The following is a 17,949-nucleotide window of genomic DNA, read 5'->3' as shown; positions in this document are numbered from 1 at the left end:
TCACTTTCATTTTTATATAGATAATCCATAATTTTGTGCAAAGTTTACTATAATGAACACGGACGTGAAACTTATTTGTAGGTGTTTCCATCTAGCGTGCGTGTTTGCTACTAGCTCCGAGAACTAGTTTCACCAAACCATGTAACTTAACAAATACATTTTATTCTTCTTTTTCGAGTTTTATTTTACGTTTTTTGTATTGTTCACCCTTCCTTCCCTCTCTAATCTCTACTAAACAGTAAAGAATTTGTGGCATTAGCTTGTATTGTTCGTCTTTGTTTCGTGCCAGAATCTTTTGTTTTCGAGCGGGAATAAGTGTCAGATCGTAACGACAAAACATAAAAATAGCCCCACGGCTGCAAATACCAGAATAAAATACTTTTGCTAAGCCTTAAAAATCCTGGCAACGAAACGAAGACAGAAATTCCAACTCTTTGGATTGATAGATAAGATTTTTCGTCTTCTTTGTACTTTCCTTTCGTTTTGTTTCTTTTGATAGAAGGACCACAATTCAAAAGAATACGTCAAAATTCAGAAAGACGGATTCAGGAATCTCGAAATGGTCTTCTTGTTGTTTATTTTGTTTTATAATATCGACTGTCATTAAAAATGTAGATAAACTTTACAATATAATTAGCACATAACGGAAACAATAATAAAAAAGGATAAGACACGTTTTGACCAGGGGCGTCATTAGTGACGTAAGGTGGAAAATTTTCCAATATATTTTTCCGAAAAATTTTCCATTCTAAAAAATATCAGTAATCAAGTAACAATTCCTCAGTAATCATAAAATTGATTGAATTCATATATAGAAATGTTAAAAAGTGAAAGATCGTTTAAAGAATCTGAAAATTTTCATGACAGACAATTTTCAGTACTATGTAGAAACAAGAGAAACAATTTTTCATGAATCAAAATATTTTCTGTCTTCTGTGGAAAAATTGAAGAACTTTTTATGAGTCGGAAAATCTTCATCATTTTGAAGCAAAAAGTAAAACAACTTTTTGTGAATGGGAAAGTTTTATTGCTCTATAGAAACAAGTGAAAGGAATTTTCATGGATCGGAAAATTTTCATTGCGATGTAGAAAAAGTGTAAAAAACTTTTCTTAAGCCGGACAATTTTGAATATTATGTATAGTGATGTTAGGTGGAAAATTTTGCACTATATTTAACTGCACATTGAGCTACAAGATTCAATTGCTGTAGAGGAAAGTTAGTCAGCAACAAATTATAATTTTCTAATTAGCTTTCGGAAACCAGAAAATTTTTTAATATTTCAAGTTGGAAAGTAAAAATATAGTGTTTCTCTCTCTCTCTCTCTCTGTGTGTGTAGGTGTGTGTGTGTGTGTGTGTGTGTGTGTGTGTCTGTGTGTGTGTGTGTGTGTGTGTGTGTGTGTGTGTAAAGTGCAGAGGACATACATCGAATTCGTAGAGAACAAATATCCCATTGCAATATTTAAAATGTAACAAGAAATTGAAAAGAAACCTTTGTGAATTTATCAATTTTAGAAACAGAAAATTCCACTATTTCTTCACATGTAGGCCTGCCAATGTGATGAAATAACTACATAAAAGTTCCTTATGAAGATTATTTTTGTAACAGAAAATAAGAAAAAATGATTTTATAGTATGAGTTTAACACTCATAATTTCAATATTGGAATTTTGTATAATCAACATCTTAGAGCACATATTTTTATTGTAAAACTACCATTATTATGTATAAAAATGTATTAGAAATAATGACGATTCGATAAAACAAGTATAAAAATATGATTTTTATTTTGTAAATTAAAACGAAATTACTTGTTGCTTTTAGAACGCAGCGCTAATAGTACAGCTATTTATGTTTCTTTTATTATTTTATTGAAAGAACATCTACACAAATCGGTTCCTTATTAGTTATATTTCACTTTCTTTTCTGAATGAATATATGAATAAATAAATGCTTACTTCCAGAAAATGGTCAGTATTTGCTTTCATGAGTTACTTAAACTCGAATTTTGGGTAGTCAAAAATTTACAGTAGGCACTTTATATCTACTTATTTATAAATGTTGCGATATGTAAATCCATAAAAGTAGTAAAGCTATGAGAAAACCGTCTTATGCGTATTAAACTGACGAAATGTAATATTGTATGATCAAAGGTGGATTCTGAGGAAAGAACGCATTGAAGTTTTTGAAACATTCTAGAAATGAAGAATTGTTAGATTTTCACTTAATGAAACTTTTAAGACAATATTTATTACCAATAAATTTTACGGCTAAACAACGATGTAGGAATATGTGCAATATGTTTTTATGAATCGGAAATATATTTATGACTTTTAATAAATTGAAATTTTAAATAATAGAATGGGATATATATATATATACAGAGAGAGAGAGAGAGAGAGAGAGAGAGAGAGGAGTTGAATTTAGTTGATTTTGAGTTTAACGTCCCTTTCAGCAGCGAGACTATATAAGACGGGACCAACTGATTAACGTGGAATCCGAACTACATGAGCTCCCTCTGGGAATCGAAGCCAGGTCCTCCATGCCAAAGGCCCGTATGCGAACCGCTTAACAACGAATTAGCTCGCAGAGGAAGAGAGAGAGAGAGAGAAACACTGTGTAAAATTTTACTTCCCAACTTGAAATACTAGAAAATTTTCCGGTTCCCGAAAGATAATTGGAAAATTATAATTTGTTGCTGTCTAACTTTCCTCTCCAGGAATTGAATTTTATAGCTGAATGTGCAGTTAAATATAGTGGAAAATTTTCCACCTAACATCACTATACATAATATCCAAAATTGTCCGGATTATGAAAAGTTTTTTCACTTGTTTCTACATCGTGATGAAAATTTTCCGATTCATGAAAATTCCTTTCACTTGTTTCTACAGAGCAATAAAACTTTCCCATTCACAAAAAGTTGTTTTACTTTTTGCTTCAAAATGATGAAAATTTTCCGACTCATAAAAAGTTCTTCAATTTTTCCATATAAGACAAAATATTTCGATTCATGAAAAATTGTTTCATTTGTTTCTACATAATACTGAAAATTATCTGAGCCATGAAAATTTTCAGATTTTTTAAACGATCTTTCACTTTTTAACATTTCTATACATGAATTCAACCAATTTTATGATTGACGAGGAATTGTTACTTGATTACTAATATTTTTTTAGAACGGAAAATTTTCCGGAAAAATATAGCGGAAAATTTTCCACACATCACTATCCCTTCCCAACCCCTTAGGGGTGGTAGTGGCATCTTAGCCCCAATTTATTTATTTTCATAATCAGGTGATTCTAAATCACATATATAATAAGTTTAGGAAATTGATCCAGGCCTTCCATAATGATACTGTAACACACACACACACACACGAATTTACTCAAAACATTTTGAGAAGTAAGAGGTAATAATTTAAAATAATTGGTTAATTACGTTATGGTCTCATAGATATTGTTGTATAGACTATATACTTTTTGATATGTTTTGAGTAAATTCGTATGCGATTTGAGCAAACTTTCCAAGAAAACAATGTAAAACAATAGATATGTTGAATATGTGAAGTGTATCTATTGTACAGTGTGTCCGAGAAATCTCGGTTTCCTTATCCCTTACGTGAATTGACATTCTTATTTAACTATGTTACAAACATGGGTAATACTTCAGCTGCAAGAGAAAGGAACAACGGATCGTGTGTGGGTACAAAACAGAGCTGTGCTTCAGCTTATTTTGCACTTCAGGTATCTGATTTCCTCAATGAACAAATTCTAAGACGCTGCATTGAGCGTGATTCTCCAACATCTTAATTGAAATGGTTTTCAAGAAGCATAGGAGCTACAAAATATCAGACAACTCACCATGGGGAATAATAAAGTCACATGTCTCTATTCGTCCGTATATGACAGGTGAAGAATTGCACGAAACTTTGGAAGAAGCCTATAGAACGATCATGAGATATTCCGCAATAAGCCACGGAGCATATGAAGACGCACATATTTTTGTGTACAGTACGCTGTAACACGTATGTAGTTTTTTATGTGAATATATTGTTTTGCTCAGCAAATAGTTTGTTTGTGTTTAAGTATATAAAACAAAGCTTCTACTTATGGAAGATATTACAGTACGATTGAGCACATACAAATCCACTGGACCCATAGTTCGGATGTATAATTGTGTTCAACTTTAGTATCTAGTAATATTACACTGACATTGCTTTCCGTGGTATTCAAACCTAATGGTGGAAGATGTGTCGGACAACTTCTAGTATTCTATCCAAAACGGGGGAAAACCTTTCTCTTAAATTTGTGGTGGAATTGCATCCTGTGTGCACACTTGAAGCCATCTTACCACGCACACTTCATTTCATTCCTATCCAAGAAATTATTTTCGAAACAAAGAGATTACGAACTACTTTGAATTCAAAACCACGTCTTGAAGCATACTTGTCTCACTTTCCCCCGAAAGAAACAATACAAAGTGTCTAACAAAACAACCATAGAGGATACTATCACTGAATAAGACATAAACAATCTGGTTCCTTGGTAATCTGCGTAGCGAGCTGAATCAGCCATAATACAAAGTTTTAAATTTGATTATAATAAATTTAATTTTAGAAATCCAGATATTTTAAAAACCTAATCTACTCATAGGTAACCGAAATTACCCGCACAGTAACGTAAGTTGTTACTGGAATTACGGCCAGATTTAATGTTTTGCCGCCTCTTACTCCGACGTGCAAAAATGTTTACATAATATTTTTAAAACTTATTTTAGGTTTAATTTTGTTTAAACATTCTTGTATAAATTTTAATGAATTTTGGTATGGTATTAGGCTGTTGTGAAATGAAAATGAAATGAAATCTTTGAGTTTTACGTCCCGCGGTTCTGCCGGTTAGGCTAAAGGAGACGGTGATGATGAGTAATGGAGGAAATGGTGGAATGAAGACAGTGGGAGGAAACGGGAGATTCCCGAGAAAACCCACGCACACGGTGTTTGACCACCACAAAGTTTACTTGGCGGGGGCTGGGATCGAACCCGGGACCCCAAGCACCAGAGGTGAACGCTCTACCACTGAGCCACCGCGGCCCCTAGGCTGTTATGAACGCACACATGTGCAGAAGCGCTGTGCATGGACATGCCACAAACCAGCACAACCAGGTTACGCTGTCCGTTCCTACGAGCTGTCTGGGATAACACCGTTAAAGTTTCACTCAACTTCAACCACCAATATTGCAGTCAATATACTCGTGGAAGAAATTATTACTTACAGGGCATTTACTCTTATTTTATTATTATTATTATTATTATTATTATTATTATTATTATTATTATTATTATTATTATTATTATTATTATTATTATTATTATTATTATTATTATTATTACAATATGCCCTCATACTTATAAACAACACCATGTCCTTTTTTTTACGAAGATCACAAGCAGCCAATGTATGCCATCTTCATAAAATACGGCGAGGACTCAAATAGTCACAAAGAAACCTATAATCAGTCCACAGGCTCTGCTTCTAAATTTGGCTATAAAAAAGCATGTGAAGAGACCAAAACTACCAATTCAAGCTGATCATTTTTTTAACCTTTTTCTTTAAGGTGTTCTGTGCAAGAGAGACTCTCTACTGTTAGGTTATGTCAGTTATTTGAGGTAAGATATTCGGTATTGAATAAATCGGACAAAGTGAGGAAATTGTAAAAACAAATGAAGGGCATAACTATGTGATAAAAGAGTGTATTTTTGTAAGAGTGGTTGCAATGGAGCCATAAGTGGCTGAAGTTGTTTAAAATGAAATATGAGCGCAGTAGTGGCTGAAGATATTTGTAAGTTAGAAAGGAGCCATAAAGTAGCGGAAGTTATATGTAAATTGGATATGAGTCAAAAGTGGTTGAAGGTACAGTAAAGTTGGTGATGTGTATTAACCTTGAACTTAGATGGTTGTAACAGAGGTTGTAAAGGTAATAGAGATATGATGATACATGAAAAGTTGGATGTGATCTGGAAGTTTGGGCGTTTAATGGGAATTACTACTAATTTAGAAAGATAATTAAAAATAAATACTTTGCACTAATTTTTGACTAAACTAACATCTACCTTTACTATTCTCCGCGCTGCACTGGGCAAGAGATATTAACCCACTCTGCGCTGCTTTGGGCAATACTTTTTATTTCTCTTTTTGTCCGTACTACACTGAGCAAGAGACACCATTAGACTCTGCACTGCTACGGGTAAGCTTTCTTTTTAATCCCCGTGCTGCACTGGGCACGAAATACCTAACCCACCTCTGCACTGCTACATGCAAGAGGTTTCTTTTAATTTCGGCGCTGTACTAGGCAAAAAAAAAAAAAAAAAATACCATACTCACCTCTGCACTGCTACGGGCAAGGGGTTCCATTCTGTCTCCGTGCTGCTCTGGGGAGGAAACTCCTAACTATAAAGACCTCCACGCCACTCTGGACAGGAGGAATAAAAACTCATAAGAACGATTATTACTAAAAACATCCACTTATTTGTAATACTGTGTATATAAATTTATATAAAACTTTTTAAAATAAAAGATTTAAAAAAGTAAAAAAAAAAAAAATACGCTATAAGGAAAATCAAAGATAGCAACCAGGGCCTAGAGTTGAACGGCATTCATCAGGTGATGGCATATGCTGATGATGTAAATTTAATAGGGGATGATAGGAGAACAGTAGAAATAAATGCAGAGATCTTATTAAATGCTTGCAGGGACATGGGTTTAGAAGTAAATGCAGAGAAAACTAAATACATGGAAGTGCGTCGGGACCGTAATACGGCAAATTGTGGAGGCGTTAAAATATTAAATAATACTTTTGATAAAGTGGATACTTTCAAATATTTAGATTCAATATTAACAGACGAAAATCATATTCACGAAGAAATTAAATGTCGACTAAAGGCAGGGAATTCGTGTTACTATTCGGTTCAAAATCTCTTGTCGTCGCGAATTCTGTCGAAGAATTTGAAGCTTAAAATATATAAAACGATAATCATGCCTGTTGTTCTATATGGGTGCGAAACATGGTCACTTACTCTGAGGGAAGAACATAGACTGAAAGTATTTGAGAACAAGATCCTGAGAAGAATATTCGGACCCAAGAGGAACGAGAATGGGGAATGGCGGAAACTTCATAACGAGGAACTACATAGTTTATACGGTTTACCCAACATTGTTAGGGTCGTCAAGTCTAGGAGGCTTAGGTGGGCAGGCCATGTAGCTAGAATGGAAGAAAGTAGAAACGCTTTCAAAGTCTTGACTGGAAGACCCATAGGAAAACGACCATTAGGAAGACCTAGGCGCAGATGGGAGGATAATATTAAGATGGATCTCGCAGAGATAGGAATACAAAGTAGAAACTGGATGCAATTAGCTAAGGATAGAAGTCAGTGGAGAGCTTTTGTGAACGCGGCACTGAACCTCCGGGTTCCATAGGCCATAGAGTTAGTTAGTTAGTTAGTTAAAAAAAAAAAAAAAAAAAAACGTGTACTGCTTCTTTACCATACATTACATTATTATTTAATTTTCACATCTTTTTTCGTATTCTTTATTAAGTATTAGCCCATCGCGAACTTTACTTCCCAAGGCCCGGACCTAATAGTAAATCCGGCCCTGACTGGCATATGGCTTCGTAAGGCGTTGGGAGAATATGTTTTTCGAAAAGAAACACTATATCTAAAACAAGTTTTAAAAGTTTCTTTACTCATTGCCAATATGTTCTAAAACAGCACGAAGCTTATAGTTTTCTTTAAGAAACTGGTTTGGGTTCTTTTGTTCACACTGGATTTCTCACATACAGAAGAATGAAGGAGGGAGACATGAAACAATTCACGTATTGGTCAACTGGACACGAATTTCCGGGTAATTGAACTGCATTTTGACCAACTAGTAGCTGTCGTTTCTTTGTTGTTGATCTAGAATCCCTCTCCAGAGAAATAAAAAAATTTTCGTTTCTTTCCTCCCTCAACAATTCGTTTCATGTCTCCGCCTTCTTTTACTGTATTTATGCAACCCTCATAGCCATTTCTTCCATTTATCGTTTCGCTAGCCGAAGCACGCAAGTCGAGCTGGGAATCAGGACATCAAAATTCAGATTGCGTTTTGCGGTCTTCCTGGTCAGAATCTCCTTTTATCGTTTTTTTTCTTGTTTTCGTTTCGTTTTGGATTCTTACTTCTTCAATGGAAGCCATATTGGATATAAATCTATCAGGATAGGAAAAATCTTTTAAAATAAGAACATACTTCTAAAGTATATACGTATACATATTAACAGTACTTTGTAACTACGTTTACAGTGAAAGATGTCTATGCAGCCCATCTTTGATTGAAAACTGTACAAGTTAAACGCAAAGAAAACTTAAAGAAAGGAAAAAAAAATCTTGAAACAAAAATTTAATATGAAGCAGCAGACACGTAGCCAAGGAAGGGGGGGTTCGGAACCCCTTCGAAACCAGAAGTGAAAATAATTAAAGAAGGAAAATTTAAAGAAAAGAAACTAGAAATAGAAGAATAAGAGTTAAAAATAATTTTTCATCATCGCTTCTTTGCAGTATAAAATATGTTAATTCAGAAATTGTTTTCTACTGCTCCTTTAACCTGTCATTTGGAACAGAAAGGAATTGACGGAATAATAAAAACAAAAAGTTCTGTTAATATTTGATTCAACAGAGAAAGGTACTCAAATATTGTAAAATATTTTACAGGATATTATTGGGTGTCCTTTTTATAATGGTGGATATGTACTTTTTATAGTAGTTGAAATCATAATGAAAGAAAAATTGTTATATTTGAATGAACAAAGGAAGGAACGTAGGTATTGTATAATCTTTTTCAATACTTTTTTATGTTCTTTTTTTACTCGAGATTTCTTCATAGTTTGTTATTAAAATACTTACTAATCCTAATTTTGTTATTCTTAAAAAAAAACAATACATGTTGCCAGTAAAATAGTTTAGATTGATCAAGTCCCTGATGTGATAACCACATTATTTCATGTCACGCTCCCCCCACCCCCATTACGAAATTCTGGTTAAATGAACCAATATATGTTTCCAGTAAAATAGTTTAGAATGATCGAGCCCTTCGTGTGATAACCACAGTATTTCATGCCACGGACCATTCATGCCAGCTTCCTAAAACATCCATTACGAAATTCTGGGTACGTGACTTGAACCATGTGCGGCTGCTCCTACATAGGTTGCATGGTTATGCAACCGCATATTTTCTATCTAAAAAAAGTGTTTTTGAAGTGTTAGAGAAGTGATTGAGTAAATGTAAAATTTTGTTGTTTAGCGCAAGACAATACTGACCTGTCTCTCAAAAATCTATACAAAAAGAAAAAAAAAAGCTTTTTTCGTTTATAATTCCATTAGCGCCGCAACTACATCCAGTAACGTGGCAGATAGCTATTATTTTTAACATGGAAAAACATATTTATAACCGCATCTCTCGTATTTTCTTGTATTGTCAAAAGAGGTTGTGATCACTTGACAGTCACAACCAACCTATTTGCACAGTAACATGTGCTGAATTGACTTCAAATCAAAGAACATCTGAACGTTTGGGGGAGAGAGTAGCTCGTGAGAAATCTCCTTACATGAGACATGAGGCGAAATGACAACTAAAAGTGTTGTGATCAGTGAATTTCTAAGGATTAGAAATGAAATAAATGTTTTAGACTTAATTGAGATGTGCTAGATGTCACACCGCAGTCTGACTCGAATAAATTTTGTCTAACAAGGTCTGCTTGATAGTAACGGCACAAGGTCTTAACCATTATAGCTATCCTAACATTGTAAATGTAATGTACTTACTAAGTATACCTGCTGATATGTTTCTCGCTGAACCAACTTCACAGTGTCCTAACTTCCAACTCTAGAGCTATTTCTCGATACTCTGCAGGATCCCTCGTTTTCTGGGATCTGTGGACTCCCTAAAACTTCCTAGTTTCAGCGTAGCGTTTAGTTCAGACCTTGTCATGAAAGTCTTTACGGAGTCTTTTTCTTGGAGGAATATTTCCTAGTTCTGTGGCGTCATGTCTACGTTATTTCTTCTATTTCCTTAAACAACTGAGTTACTTACAGCTTCCTTCCTATATTGTATATACAATTCCGAGAATAATTAAATTACGAAATTATTATTGGATTTAAGGTACTTCATACTAGTTACGAATTTCTCCACTTAGCAGTGCTTAATTCAAACTTTACTGGTTTCTGTGAAAACTTTTGAAAAACATAAAACTATTTCTGTGGAAACGGAATAGATTTCCGGAGAACAACTGAAGACCATTCTGGTCAGAAATAGAACGAATTTTGAGAGAAAACGGAACCGGGTTTGAAGAAAACAGAAACCGGATCCGGTGAAAAACCGAACCTGCTTTGAAAAAAACGGATAACCAACCGGTTTCGGTTAAAACCGGTTTTGGTGAAAATCGGGTTTTTGAAACTTTTCAAAACCCGGTTTCGGATTTCATAAAAATCGAAAAACCGGTTTTTGCGCCTACCACTAGTTCCAATAGATCGTAACTATAGGCTTGATATTTTATTCGTACGCTCGCTTAATACTGTGTTACTGTCGTGCAACATTGATGACTTACAGTACTTGATATCACTACGACCCGAATATGGCGACTATTAACGTTCACTATATGACTTTCACAGAGGTGTAATTGAAATGTACTATATCTGAGAAGCCAGACAGAATGCCGTAACTAGAGGGTGGTATCCGGGGGCAGACCACCCCCAACATCTTCTTACCTCAGTTGCTTGGAAACGTTCACCTTTGAGTCTAGTTTTTTTCTTGCATCATGTTATACTCGTCATGTAGTTCGAACTAAGCAAGAGAAAAATATATCGCAGTCTTCACGTTTTCGAGATATGCGTATGCGCAAAATTATTTGCGCACTATGCGCAGGTGCAGACAATTCGTTTTAATTTTGTTTTAAAGCTATCATATATCTACTATGGCTCGCAAAGTTTGCTTGATCTCGGTGGATTCGTTCTCGAGATATCACGACAAATGTCATCTTTAATGAATCGACTGTATCTCAGAAAGTACAGCTTTTTTGACGGATTCCTGCTAGTTACGTTAGTTTTGCAAGGTGTCATATTAGTCTACCAAGTTTCATCAAAATCTGTTCTTGTGGCCCAGACACTTTATGAATGTGTCACATGCCCTTTAATCTCACTCGCTTCGTCCACGTCTTACCTTCAGCATTGCAAATGGTCGATTGGGTTAAGATGACGGGTGGCGCTAAGTTCGAAAATGTTTAGAACCACTATTCTAATAAATGCTTCAATGCCCATAAGCATTTATAGCAAACCATGGGTCCATGCTGATTTCCTCAATTTTACATAAAATTTTATTGACACATTCTGCTTCATGCTTGATGGTTTTATTGACAGCATCAACACAGTTCGCAGCATGTATTACTGTTAAAACTCCACTTCTCATTGCCTGTTGAAGCTTCCTCCAGTTACTCGAAAGAGATGTGCACTCGCTACGTTAGTATCAGTTTCTTCCAGACATGTTTATAGGGGGGGCACGTTTATAGGGGGGGCATGTTTATAGGGGCGGAGCTCTGAGAGTGCCCCCTGGAAAACACCAAAATAATATGTCTATAATATAATAATAAATAGGTGCCCTCCGGAACATTTTTCTGAATGAACAACTGGTTAGTATAATTCGTCTGATGGGTTGCTTCCTATCGTTCAATAAATAAATAAAATATGAGATTCTGGTATCAAGCGTCATCCAGCTACATATTAGAATTTCTTTGTATTCAAATCTATCCAAACATTTTACATAGAAATATTAATTATATCAAACTTACATCTGTAATAGGGTCTATAGTATGTAAGTGATAAATAATTTTCTTGTATATATTAATGTATCATTTCTATTTTTGTTTCTAGTTTATTATACTAGAATTTTATAAGTAACTATAGTAGCGAGAATCTGCTGTGTATAATGCAGAGTTCACTATAACCTCAATGGAAAAGGTTGCCATCTGTTAGATTTTATTTTCATTTACTTCAAGATTGGAATAACCCCTAGTGTGTTACTTTTTACTGAAAATGGAAAGGGGAAATATAGACATTTGCTTTATAAATTTTACTAAACGAAATCATAACGGAACTCTTCTACTATAAGAAGAGATAATTCGTAGCACAACACAGAAGTTGTACACAGAGGCGGACCACGGCAAAATTTTCACCCGGGCAAAGTGACTTTTTGACGCCCCCTAGTCCTAGCCTATATTTTACATTTTATTACAGTGATTTTTAATATTTTAAACCCATTTTTCAAAGAGAAAAATTAATACTCAAATACATGTTGTAGTTAAAAATATACGTATGTGACGTTTCTTAGATATCAAAAGTAAGTGCTGTACATACATACTGTTCCCCCTCCGCTGCCGGGGTAAGATATATAATATCCAATAACATTCATTGCCTGAAAAATGCTCATAAAGAATATGGCCCGCTATAAACAATACCAATTCCCCCTCCACTTTCTTCTACATGCCATTTCTCCACTTGTCTAAACAGCTCCACTATGAAACTCTCTTCTTCCATGGTGGAGTGGAAAAAGATTATGTAATTGACGCTACTTTACAAGAATATAAACAAAACTCAGTAGAAAACATGTCATAAAATTTACTTTTTTGAGGCTCATTTTTGCAATCCCTGATTTCGGCGCCCTGGGCAGTTGCCCGGCCCTTTATCCACCCCTGGTTGTACATTTATTACCGGATTGACCTTCGAGGAAATGACCCACCAATTAAGGAAACTGTCGAAGGGGATTCAAACCAAACATGCCGAGACTAGTGCAAAGGTTCTTCTACGTGTCGCTTACACTTGCATCAACTACAAAAAAATTATTTAACAATTGGATAGCTTACCAAATAAACACAACGAACAAGCTCCAGAGACTCATCATTACAGGCTGACCAGACGTCCTGGGATACTCCCGGTTTTCTCTTACCTGTCCCAGTATCCTGTTAACATTTTTCGGGCCATCTAAAAGTTTCAGTTTTTAAATATTCTTACTTTGCTCGAAAAACCTAATTACTTCTAGGTCGGAAAGTTAGTGTTAATTTCAAGCTGCCTATTGATAGCGCTAAGAAACTGTATGAATTAGTTTCGTTTCCGTTTTATTTTTTAAAAAAATTGATTTAAGTTTAGCAATTCTTTCAGCAGCGGGAATATATGAGATGTGGACTTATTGCTTAACGTGGGATCCAGATCACAAAAAAATCTCGCCAGGAATCGAACCTGGATCTCCGCGTCATAACCACAAGGAAACTAGTTTCCTTTCCGGTTTCTGGTTTTTGCACTTGTGTCCTTATTAGGTAACTATATAAGATTATGCTCATGCTATAAATAATAAGTGAATATATTCGTGCTATAATTTTAATACGCAACTTTTCACAGTTTTTGAATGTGCAAGTAAATTACAGCTGTACATTAAATAATTATAAAGCAAACCACACTGAGGTGTTTAACAGGCATTCCCGCTAAAATAAATCAATAACGATTTGAGAATTGACAAATGGATACCCTGTATCGATTCTTTAAACTCAATTACGTATATACTGAGGGATGGAAATATTATTGTTATTCAGAATAGTGTTAATAAGGACTTTAAAAAGATGTAGAAAAAATAGTGAGGGCAGCACGCCGATTTCGAGTTCGAAAATGAAAACTATTAGATAAATTTATTATATATTATTGCTATTATTAGCAGTGGTGTATTTAGGGGGGCTTCCGGGCTTAACTTCCCTCCGAAATCTTACTTACTATAGTAAAGTAAATGGAATATCTTGCAGAATTTAGACATTTCCAGGCAAAGCCCCCCCCCGAAAGTTAGCAAAGCCCCCCGAAAGAAAATCGTAAATACGCCACTGATTATTAGTAATATTATACTTATTTCTACAATTATCACGTGCATAACGAATATACGATAATTTTTTTTTTTTTTTGTAAAATACGATAATTTAAAAGACGAAAATCGATAATTTTGTTCTCCGAGGTTGGAAACTCTGTGTGCCACACAGTAGATATATAGTTTTTGTAAGGCCTTCTTTCTCATATGAAAATTATATTGTCCTCACAAAGTTATGTAGCTCTTCATAGAAGTGATATAGGGATTAGGATACTTATTAGGATTGTTTGATGGATATGTAAGGCAGAGACGGCTTTTTAGGGAAGTCACGTCGGTAAAAGTTACAATTTTATTGCTGCAAGCTAAGGGAAGAAAACTAATCTAATGTCCTAGTTTTTGCATACAACAATTAGAACATTTTGTCAGTTTTTCCCCTTACCTTGTATACAAGTATTAGGAGATTAGGTAAATGTTCTACCCTTAGCTTGTATACAAGTATTAGGAGCTTAATTAAATTTTCTTTTCGTAGCTTATATCCAAAAATTAGAACGTTATGTAAGTTTCTTCTCTTAGCTTGTATACAAGAATAAGGAGATCAGGTAAGTTTTCTTCCCTTAGCTTGTATACAAGAATTAGTACATTAGATAAATTTTCTTCCCTTAGTTTGTATACAAGAATTAGAACATCAGGTAAATGTTCTTCCCTTAGCTTGTATACAAGAATAAGGAGATCAGGTAAGTTTTCTTCCCTTAGCTTGTATACAAGAATTAGTACATTAGGTAAATTTTCTTCCCTTAGCTTGTATACTACACAAAAATTAGAACATCAGGTAAATGTTCTTCCCTTAGCTTGTATACAAGAATAAGGAGATCAGGTAAGTTTTCTTCCCTTAGCTTGTATACAAGAATTAGTACATTAGGTAAATTTTCTTCCCTTAGCTTGTACACAAAAATTAGAACATCAGGTAAATGTTCTTCCCTTAGCTTGTATACAAGAATAAGGAGATCAGGTAAGTTTTCTTCCCTTAGCTTGTATACAAGAATTAGAACAGTAAGCAAATTTTCTCCCCTTAGCTTGTAGTGATGCCATACAACTAAAGCAATATAATTTGGTAAGTACTAAATTTTTAAATTTCCATAATACATATACTATCCATCTTTCATGCTTTCTGCTAATGGTGTGATCTAATTGACAGCCTTATCTAATAGAGTAGATACTTCTGCGCAGTCTATGAATAGACATGAAAGCTGGCGTTATTAGGACCAGTATCATGGAAATAGATCTATAGAGAACTACTCTCAAAAGATCTAATGTTAAGGATGGGTCAAACACTGAACGAAGTAAATATCCCTGTATACATATCAAAGATTGTGATGTATCTATGTCTTCCATTTAGCACAAAGAAAACATTATCCTGTACGTTTAGGAAATAGCTTATTCTCCCGGTGAAATTTCTATCAATGTTTCCAAAAGAGACTATAGCGTCTCTTAGAGTCCTGGATTGAGTATCTATCCATTTGTATCTCTTGTATAAACATATAGATATCTTTGTGTGTGTTTCTGAATTCGGCGTTCTGTGGTAGGCAGAGCGTATCTGTATATGTGGATTTGAGAAAGGCATTTGATCCAATCCCGTTATGGTAGACGTGCTAGCGTAGTCGTCACAAGGGTATAGGAAAATGGGAATTTTAGATCTCTTGGGAACATAGCTCTCTGGGAATCCGCTCTCTTCGTATTCAGCGATGACCACTGGGATTTCTTTTTTTCTCTTTTTTTTCAGTAAAGAGGAATGGTATTAATAAAAATCCCGGACCGATGGCCTTATCCCATGAGACTTCTGGGCTTTCTTCCGTTCCTCCTATCAGCCGGACGTTGATGTTATATACTTTTGCTGATACTTTTTCCTTTCCTACTTGCTTTTTCTTCTCCTCTTCCTTCCATCTGTATGGACGATAGTGCTGCCTCCTAGCACACGCTGTCCACTTTTGCACACTGATCTAAATTACCCGCACCTCCCCTATATGCGTTGCATTTCTTTCCAATTCTTCTATTTCCTGCTCAAGCGACCAACCAATGGCCTTAAATGAAAAAATACTTATCGACGTAACCTCCCCCTTTTCTTCTGTTACTAGTAGTAGTAACAGTATCAGTACCATCACTTCCGATCTACCTTAGCCATAGCCTTTTAGATTCGGTCATTTTCTTGACGCAGCGAAGAGAGGTCAAACAGTAAGGGAAACGAAAGGGAAGGGGGAGATCGCAGAGGTCAAAAAGGTGTCTCTTCGAAAGAAACCAAAGTCCATCCTAGTTGATGACCTTAGAGAAGACCCTTTAGCTGATTGAAATCGGGTTCAGAGTAGTGGAAGGGGCGGGGGTAAAGGAGGTAGAGAGCCAGAAGAGAGAGAGAGACAAATATACAGATCCTTTTCCGCCATTTTTCCTTTCTCTACACTTCTCTCTATTCTACTCTTTCATTCTCAGTAATTTTTTCCCTTTTCCTCCTTCCTTGGTCGTCTACTATTCTTGAAGGAAGAAGGGACATCCGCCGATTTACCGCGCTATAAAATGACCTCGCTATTAGGTCTTCGCCAGCTTTTCTCATTTTCATCCTCGTCCTACGAAACTTTTTTGTTCTTTTTTCTCGGTGCTTGTGTGTATATGAGTGTGTGAGTGTGTCTGTGACACATTAGGAGACTATATCTTAAGGGGTAACCCCCTCCCATAATTTCGTTAACTTAATAGGTGGTATGTAGGCAATACTAGAGAAATATAGAACCACTAGGAAAAATACACAGTAGGAATTTTGAGTGTCGCTTATAAATATACATATTTCCTTGCCTGACTGTTGTATGCTTGAAACTGGTTTTCAAATTTATTTTCTGATAATCTGGACCGAACATAGCAGATTGTTGTAATGACAGGCAACCTTGTAATGATATATGTATATATTCCTATGTGATAATTCCAGTATATTCTAGACCAAAAATAATCAGAACCGGTGATTTGTCTTTTAAAAAAATACTAAAATTAATCAAAAGAAAGACACAAGTCAAAATTAGAACGTAAAATTCAATATCTTCAAACTTGTTAGCATCAATTGAAGCAGCTTAAATTTTGAGAGTAAAATCTCCTGGGCCAAAATCTCGCCTTAACAACTTAAAATGGGGCAAAATCTCTCCTGGACAGAATTCCGCGGGATGAAATTTCGTCTAGGACAACCTCGTCGTCCAAAATCTCGTGCGACAAAATTTTTTTCGTAGCGATTTCTTCAGTATGCTCAAAATATCGTTATCTTATCTATATATAAAAATGCTAGGTTTATATCTTTGTGAACTTTTATATGTTAGTAGCCAATTCTTTTGACTGATATCTCGGAAACCACAAACTCTAGAAAGATGCCGTTTTCACTGATCGATTGCAAATTTTGTGTAGATTGTTTAGTTCTAATTGAATATTTAAAAAATCGTCGTTATTTCTTTATTACATTTTCAAGGGCACACTGAAAGTATTGAAATTTAAAAAAAAAAACATCATATCCTACGAGTTATACATTCCAACGTCACACATCTGTAGACGGGGTTAGTATATCTCTCCGGAATTTATTTCATGGCCAAAGGATAATAATGAAAAACGAAGGATAACCATTTCTCTAGTCTAAGATGAATCTTTATTGTTTGGAGTGTTTTGCATAATGAGCATGTGTGTGTAATGTATTTGCTTATTACACACTGCATACAAGAAGGAAGTAAACATTAGGCATACATGAATTAGAAACTCCAACCTGAAGTAGGCTCAAATCTCGGAAATGGCGCGAGATATTGAAAAAATAATCGAAAAAATCGCCCCCCTTTATGATACTTTTGACGAGTTTTTTTTAATAAAAAAATCAACATGTCCTTCACTTATATCTGGGAAGGGACCATGAGGAGATGAGTGCTTATATGTAAATGATGCGCTGTGTAGAGAGCGCAGGTTCAGCTAGTATACACTTAAAATAGCTTGTAGAGTTAAACCTCCATTAACAGACAC

Source organism: Thermobia domestica, chromosome 1, assembly GCF_964235325.1.
Source record: "Thermobia domestica chromosome 1, izTheDome1.hap1.1, whole genome shotgun sequence".
NCBI classification, from domain to species: domain Eukaryota; kingdom Metazoa; phylum Arthropoda; class Insecta; order Zygentoma; family Lepismatidae; genus Thermobia; species Thermobia domestica.
The sequence above is the reverse complement of the archived record's forward strand: the minus strand, read 5'-3'. Positions refer to the sequence as shown.